Raw genomic sequence first — 6,878 nt, forward strand, 5'->3', positions numbered from 1 at the left:
TGCATATTGCATGGTAGGTAAGATTTGAGCTTTGGATATATGTTTATATTTGGATATAAGCAACTTGAGATTCGCCCTTGCACCTATATGTACATATGTTTGCACATGATGTATTGGTATGACATATATACTATCTCAAGGTATATATTTACTTATGATGATGTTTGGTTATGAAGTAAATGATAGATGTGTATTGAACTACAATATGTAATGCATTAGTTAGTAAAATGTATGCCGTTCATGTGTGGTATTAAACATGTAATTGGCCTCAACATCAACATGCATAATCGGCCACATGAAAGAGTACATAGGTTGATGTGTTGTTCGGCCATAAGTAAGCATGTTGAAGGCTTTATCTCGACCTAGAAAATTCGGCTAAGGAGAGTACTAACTAATGTGTTGAGTTTGATGCATGATTTCACATGTATGTGACTTTAGTGTCTAATGTATAAGTGTGGGCTAAGTGCCTTGTGTTCCTCTTTTCGATGCTCAAATGATTAAATCGATTTATTTATTTAATTAAGCTCAAGAGCAAAGGGGATCCAAATCCGATAAAGGGAAGGAAAAAGTGGTCGAATAGCCATCGAAATCGTTCGACAACATCCGAGGTAAGTTCTTGAGTAATAGAGCTTAAATTATGATTGGATTAGATCATTTTTAAGCAAATCAAATCATGCTCTTTGTGTGTGGATATTTGAGCGAAATTTGCAAGAGTGATAAGTGTATTGTGTTTGAGTTTTGCTAATGAAAATGAAATGCGAATGTGTCATGATTTAGTGTTAAATGTGCATGGTTATTGAATGATGTCGGGCTAAGTCCCGAAGGCTTTGTGCTAAGTGACCATATCCGGACTAAGATCCGAAGGCATTTGTGCGAGTTCCCAAATCCGGGTTAAGTCCTGAAGGCATTTGTGCGAGCTATTATAACCGGGCTATGTCCCGAAGGCTTTTGAGCGAGTCGCTATATCCGGATAAAATCCAAGGTACGTGATTCGGGAATGAGCAATCTTGCTGTAAAATTTCAGTTAATACGCTTGCAAAATTCCAGCAATGAGGTATGTTTCAGTATGTGCTTTGAATTAGTTGAGCCCTTACAAATAAGTATTATTTCGGTTGATAAACGAGCTACCGGCCTTTGGCTAAGTTGATCTTTTGTGTATGAACATAAGGGTTGGTAATGTGAAGTAAGTATGATATTGAGAATGTGTGCATATGAAATTATCCGTTTAGCTATATGAATGCTATGCTTTTGTTGTGCTGGAATCCCTTGCTCAAAACTTACTAAGCATAAATTGCTTACTCCGTTTCTTTGTTCTCTGTTTTATAGATTTTGGCTCGTCAGCTATCGGACTCGGGATTTTTGGAAGTCGAAGTCTCCCACACTATCAAAGCCCCCTTTTGGTACAATTTTGGTTGAGCTTTGAAATGGCATGTATAGGACTACCCTTTGCTGTTTTTCAAGTACGTTTTGTGATGTATGTGTGTACAGCCATGCGAAAATGGCTCGTAAAAGTGGAGTATGGCATTAGACCATTTGTGTTTATGTATATATGTATGGTTTCATGATGTGACTATGGACTAGAATGGAAGTGTTGGGCAAATGATCGGCCATTGGAATGGCTAAATATGATTATATGTGGACCTATGTATGACAAAACTCTAGTTGGTTCATGGAAACCACGAAATAGGTAAAGTTCACCTTGAAAACAGATGCTGACAGCAGCAGTGGTGTGGATTTGAAAAATCACTAAAAATTGTAAGAATGGAATTAAATAGTGAATAAATTATGTAAATGAACCTTGATGAATCTACTTTCATATGGAAGAAACGAAACGGTCATATGAGTTATATGTTAAGAGATATTTAGGTTTTTGTGGAACAGGGCCAGAACGGTTTCTTGAATCCCTGTTCCGACTTTGGAAATTCATTTTAAATTAACCAGAGATAATTAGGAGTCATGCCATATATGTATAGATTCCCCTTTGGATCTAGTTTCTATAGAAATAAACGGCATCAGTATTGAAGCCCTGTACAGGGAGACATCCAAGTCGTAATGTGCGAAGGTCAGTGTAGTCGATCCCTGTAACAGGGGAGAGTTTAACTAATAAACTGTACTAATTGGCCCGACCAAAAATTCTAGAAAAAAATATGTAGATGGAAATATGAGTATATTTTTAGGGAAAAATTACGAAACTGATTTTCGAGCTTTTTAACTCAAGATATGATTTTTAAGGCGACAGTGATGCAGTAACCAGCTTGTCTGGAAAATTCTAAATGGACTGTGAAAATAATTAAGTTAAGTCTGTGTGCACCTTGTGTTCGATTCCGGTAACGAACTCGGGTACGGGGTCTTACATTATTCACTTGACTTGATCCGTGAGACTCCCTAACCTATATTATTATCTCTTTCGAGACTAGTAACGTCTAATCGTTAGTTGAATTAATCGAAATCTCTTTCTTAATTAAAACCCCTAGGGAAGCAGTAAATCGATCTACGGACTCCCATATTAGGTTTCACCCTAATCCGACAAAATCTTGTAACCCTATTTCTAGGCATTCAATTAACTCCACTTAATTATGCCATATCTACTCTTAGACAGGGACTTTTGCTCCTCTACATAAGCACATCAAATCATGAATCAATACCCAAAATATTAACTCAAGCATTAAGAACACATAATTAAGAACAAATCAAGTATTTATCATACAGTTCAGATAATAATAACAAGATCCATCATAGGTTTCAACCCCCTTAGGTATCTAAGGGGTTTAGTTCATAATAAACTAAGAGTACATCTCAAAAGTATGAAAATAACAAAACATAAAGAAAACTCTAAAACCCCTGAAGGAATTCTGAGAGAGATCTTCAGTCTTGGAGTAGCTCCGGCTTTTGGGATGAATCATCTGGCTTTCTTCAAGTAATTCCCGACGTGTGGTTCTATACTCAAGAAAATTTCTAGAGGAGGGGACCCCTCTCTAAGTCATGCGTAGGGTGTTTATATAGGCTTTGGATTGGCTTTCTTCCTCCCTAAGTATCCTTTTTCGTGTAAAATACAACTCCTTGAAAAAGGGACACTCCCGTGTGCCACGGTCGTGTGACATGATTGCCAGGTCGTGTTCGATCTGTTAAATTGCACAAGGCCGTATGGGTCAATGGCCAGGTCGTGTGAATCGTGAAAGCCTTGGTCGACACCCTCGAAAGACACGGGCGTGTGAGCTGCCCGTGTGGCAAGGCTTAGGCCGTATCATCTTCTCGATTTGGTCCATTTTGTCCCTTTTTGCTTGTTTTTGGCTCCTTTTTACTCTTGGTGCTCTCCTGAGTACAAAACATGAAATAACTGGATTAAGAGCACCAAAATCCACAAATCTAGTAATAAACATCCATAAATATGCTAAGTATTTGGGGTAAAAATATGTATAATTTGGCGTTTATCAGTTTTCCACAGTCGACCTCCGAAATTGGTTCCTTGGGGTCTATATCCGTAAAAAATAAATTATTAATACCTCCCATTGTTCATTTTCAGCTTATGACTCAGCCCGGGCAAAATGACCAATTTGCCCCTAACCTTTTACACTTTTACAATTTAGTCTTAAGGCTCGTAAATGAAATGCATGAAATTTCTAGGTTACCCAAGCCTAGTCAAGTATTTTTCTTGCCTATAGAAGTCTACATTTCCTTTCATTTCACATTTTTCTACCCATTTTCACAACTTTTACAAAATGGTCCCTTAATCTATTTCCATGAAAAACTACTTAGTAAAAGTTGTTTACTATCATTTAAACTCTCATATTCCTCCATAAATCATCAAAACACAAACATCTCATGCATGGGTAAATTTTTGAACATGAACCCTAGCTTGAAATATGGGTAGAAATAGAGAGAGCATGTTACGAGGATCTCAAAAATACGAAGAACGTTAAAATTAGGGCTAGGAAGCACTTACTGTTGAGCTTGAAAATGTTGAAAACCCTAACTATGGAGACCCTTTAATTTTGGCAGCCATGGAGAAAAAATGGCTGAATTTTTCTTCCTTTTTCCCTTTTTACTAATTTTATTACCAAATGACCAAAATGCCCTTCCTTACTAAACTTTCAAATTTTTCCACGCATGCCCATTTTTGACTAAAAACTTATAAATTGGGAAAATTACTCTTTAAGGACCTCTAATTAACATTCCAAAGCAATTTCATACAAATTGCTTCTAGAGCCCAAGTTTTGCAATTTATTCAATTTGGTCCTTAATTTCCAATCGGACACCTTACACATAGAATTTCTTCATGAAACTTTAACACATGCTTACTTTCATATCCTAGACCTCATAATGATCATGAAATAATTATTTTAACATCGAATTTGTGATCCTGAAACCACTATTTTGACTAGGCCCTATTTCAGGATGTTACAGTTTAGCTTGAATTTAATTCGTGTTGGTTTGATTGCATTTCATCTGCTTAAATTATTAAAATTGTGTTTATGCTATTATAGGCTTCAGTAAAATGCTTGATTAAGTAAAACCATGCCTAAGTTATTATTGCATTACGATTGTGAGGTAGCTAATGAATTAATTATTTAAACGGATTGAAATTGTAATTAATTGACACAATACTTAATCGGTGCATGTTTATTCTTCCAAGGTAGTTGAAGATTAAATTAGAAATTATCTGGTGATACACTTACCTTGCATAACTTGCAAAATTATTATTGTTAAACTGTTTCAAGGTAAGGATACCTTGTTACCTCACATAGTCTTTTATGTGCTTATTAGATTTTATTAATCGTTTGAATTGACATAGGGATATGCAAGAGATTAGTTCAATTTAATGAGTATGTATGTGCCATAACATATTTTCTTGTTAAAATCTTTCTAATCGTTTCAATTAACATAGGGATATGTTAAGAGATGAATGGATTTGTGTAGGTGAATATGTTCATAAGTTAGCAAATTACATAGTTGCCGTGAATTTATTCGTAACAGCATAAGCATGAGCTTAATAATTCTAAGTTAAAGAAATGTAATTAAATCAACACAATTATATCATCTTGATTAAATCATATTTTGTAATCATGCATTAGAACTTTTATTTTTATTTAGTTTAAAATCATATTTTTTTTAAATCACCCTTTTCAAAACAAAATATTTTTCTTCACCAAAGTGTTTTAAATTGCCTTCATAAATAATCCTTTTCACAGTCCCTGTGGGTACGATAACTCGACAATACTTGTCACTTTATTACTTGTTGTGATTGTGTACACTTTCACATTTCCGTCGTTCCAAGTTTTTGGCGCCGTTGCTGAGCACTGTTTTAAAAAGTCATTATTTGTGAATTTGTGAGTTTTACATTTTGGTTTATTTTTCTGTTTAATTTTTAATTTAATTAATTTTTCTGTGATTATTTCAGGTGTTTATGACTATTGACCGAATTATTGACCTACTCCTTGTAGACCCTGAAATATATGAACTTTTTGACAGCAAAGAAGACAAGCAAATCAGAGGAGGACCGAAGAGATGAACTTCGAAAATCCAATCCAAGAAATGGAGCAAACCCTGTTCAAAATCCTATCCTTATTGATGATGATAGGGATAGAGCTTTAAGATAGTATGCCGTGCCAGTGTTTAATGATCTCAATCCAGGTATTAGAAGACCTGAAATTGAGGCACAATAGTTCGAGTTGAAGCTAGTCATGTTCCAAATGCTTCAGACAGTGGGTCAATTCAGTGGAATGCCTACCGAAGATCCTCACCTACATTTAAGACTATTTATGGAGGTGAGCGATTCTTTCAAGTTAGCCGGAGTACCCGAAGATGCATTATGATTGAAGCTGTTCCCATATTCACTAAGGGACAGAGCTCGAGCCTGGTTGAACTCATTGCCACCAAATTCAATTTCAACATGGCAAGAGTTAGTAGAAAGATTCCTTATGAAGTATTTCCCACCTAGCAAGAGTGCTAAGTTGAGGAACAAGAGCACTGCCTTCCAACAAATGGATGATGAGTCCTTGTATGAGGCATGGGAAAGATACAAAGAGTTCTTACAAAAGTGCCCTCATCATGGAATCCCACATTGCATCCAACTTGAGACATTTTATAATGGTCTCAATGCTCACACGAGGATGGTAGTGGATGCTTCTACTAATGGTGCTCTCCTTTCTAAGTCTTATAATAAGGCTTATGAAATCATTGAGAGGATTGCCAGCAACAATTACCAATGGCCAACCAATCAAGCAACATCAAGAAGACGAGTTGCTGGAATACGTGAGGTAAACACTCTTACTTCACTCGCACATCTGGTAACATCAATATCCTCAATATTAAAAAATCTTACTACTAATGGGTCTAACAGTTTTACGGCACAACCACTTAACCAAATTGAAAATATAGCCTGTGTCTATTATGGGGAAGGACATTTGTTTGAAGAATGTCCATCAAACCCAGAATCCATGTACTACATAGGTAACCAGAACCAAAATCAAGGAAGGAAAGGATTGCAATCCAAGTTTTATAACCCATCATGGAGAAATCACCCCAATTTTTCCTAGAGTAACTAAGGGGCTGGAACCAGTAACACTTATACCCAACCTAGACCAACCCAGCCGCCTAGTTTTCCCCAACAAGTTTAGAAACCAGCTCAGGCCAAATTATCCAATAGCTTAGAGAATTTATTAAAGGTGTACATGGCGAAAAATGATGCCACTCTAAGGAATTTGGAGAATCAAGTGGGCCAACTTGCTACTGAACTCAGGAACCCACCACCAGGTGCTTTACCTAGTGATACAGAGAATCCAAGCAATCCGGCGAAGGAGTATTGAAAAGCATTAACATTGAGGAGCGAAAAGACAGTAGAGCCCAACACCATCGAAGCTAAAAAAGAGCAAGCTGGC

At 36.4% G+C, this 6,878-nt stretch overlaps 1 non-coding gene across 1 annotated transcript; it reads right to left on the reverse strand.

Annotated features, from left to right (window-relative positions):
- Positions 1-5,948: 5,948 nt before the first annotated feature.
- On the reverse strand, positions 5,949-6,055 carry LOC128285937 (small nucleolar RNA R71). Its single transcript, XR_008276484.1, has one exon. It is a non-coding gene; the product is annotated as a small nucleolar RNA R71 (small nucleolar RNA).
- Positions 6,056-6,878: the final 823 nt, after the last annotated feature.

Source organism: Gossypium arboreum, chromosome 12 (genome assembly GCF_025698485.1).
Source record: "Gossypium arboreum isolate Shixiya-1 chromosome 12, ASM2569848v2, whole genome shotgun sequence".
Classification (NCBI taxonomy): Eukaryota; Viridiplantae; Streptophyta; class Magnoliopsida; order Malvales; family Malvaceae; genus Gossypium; species Gossypium arboreum.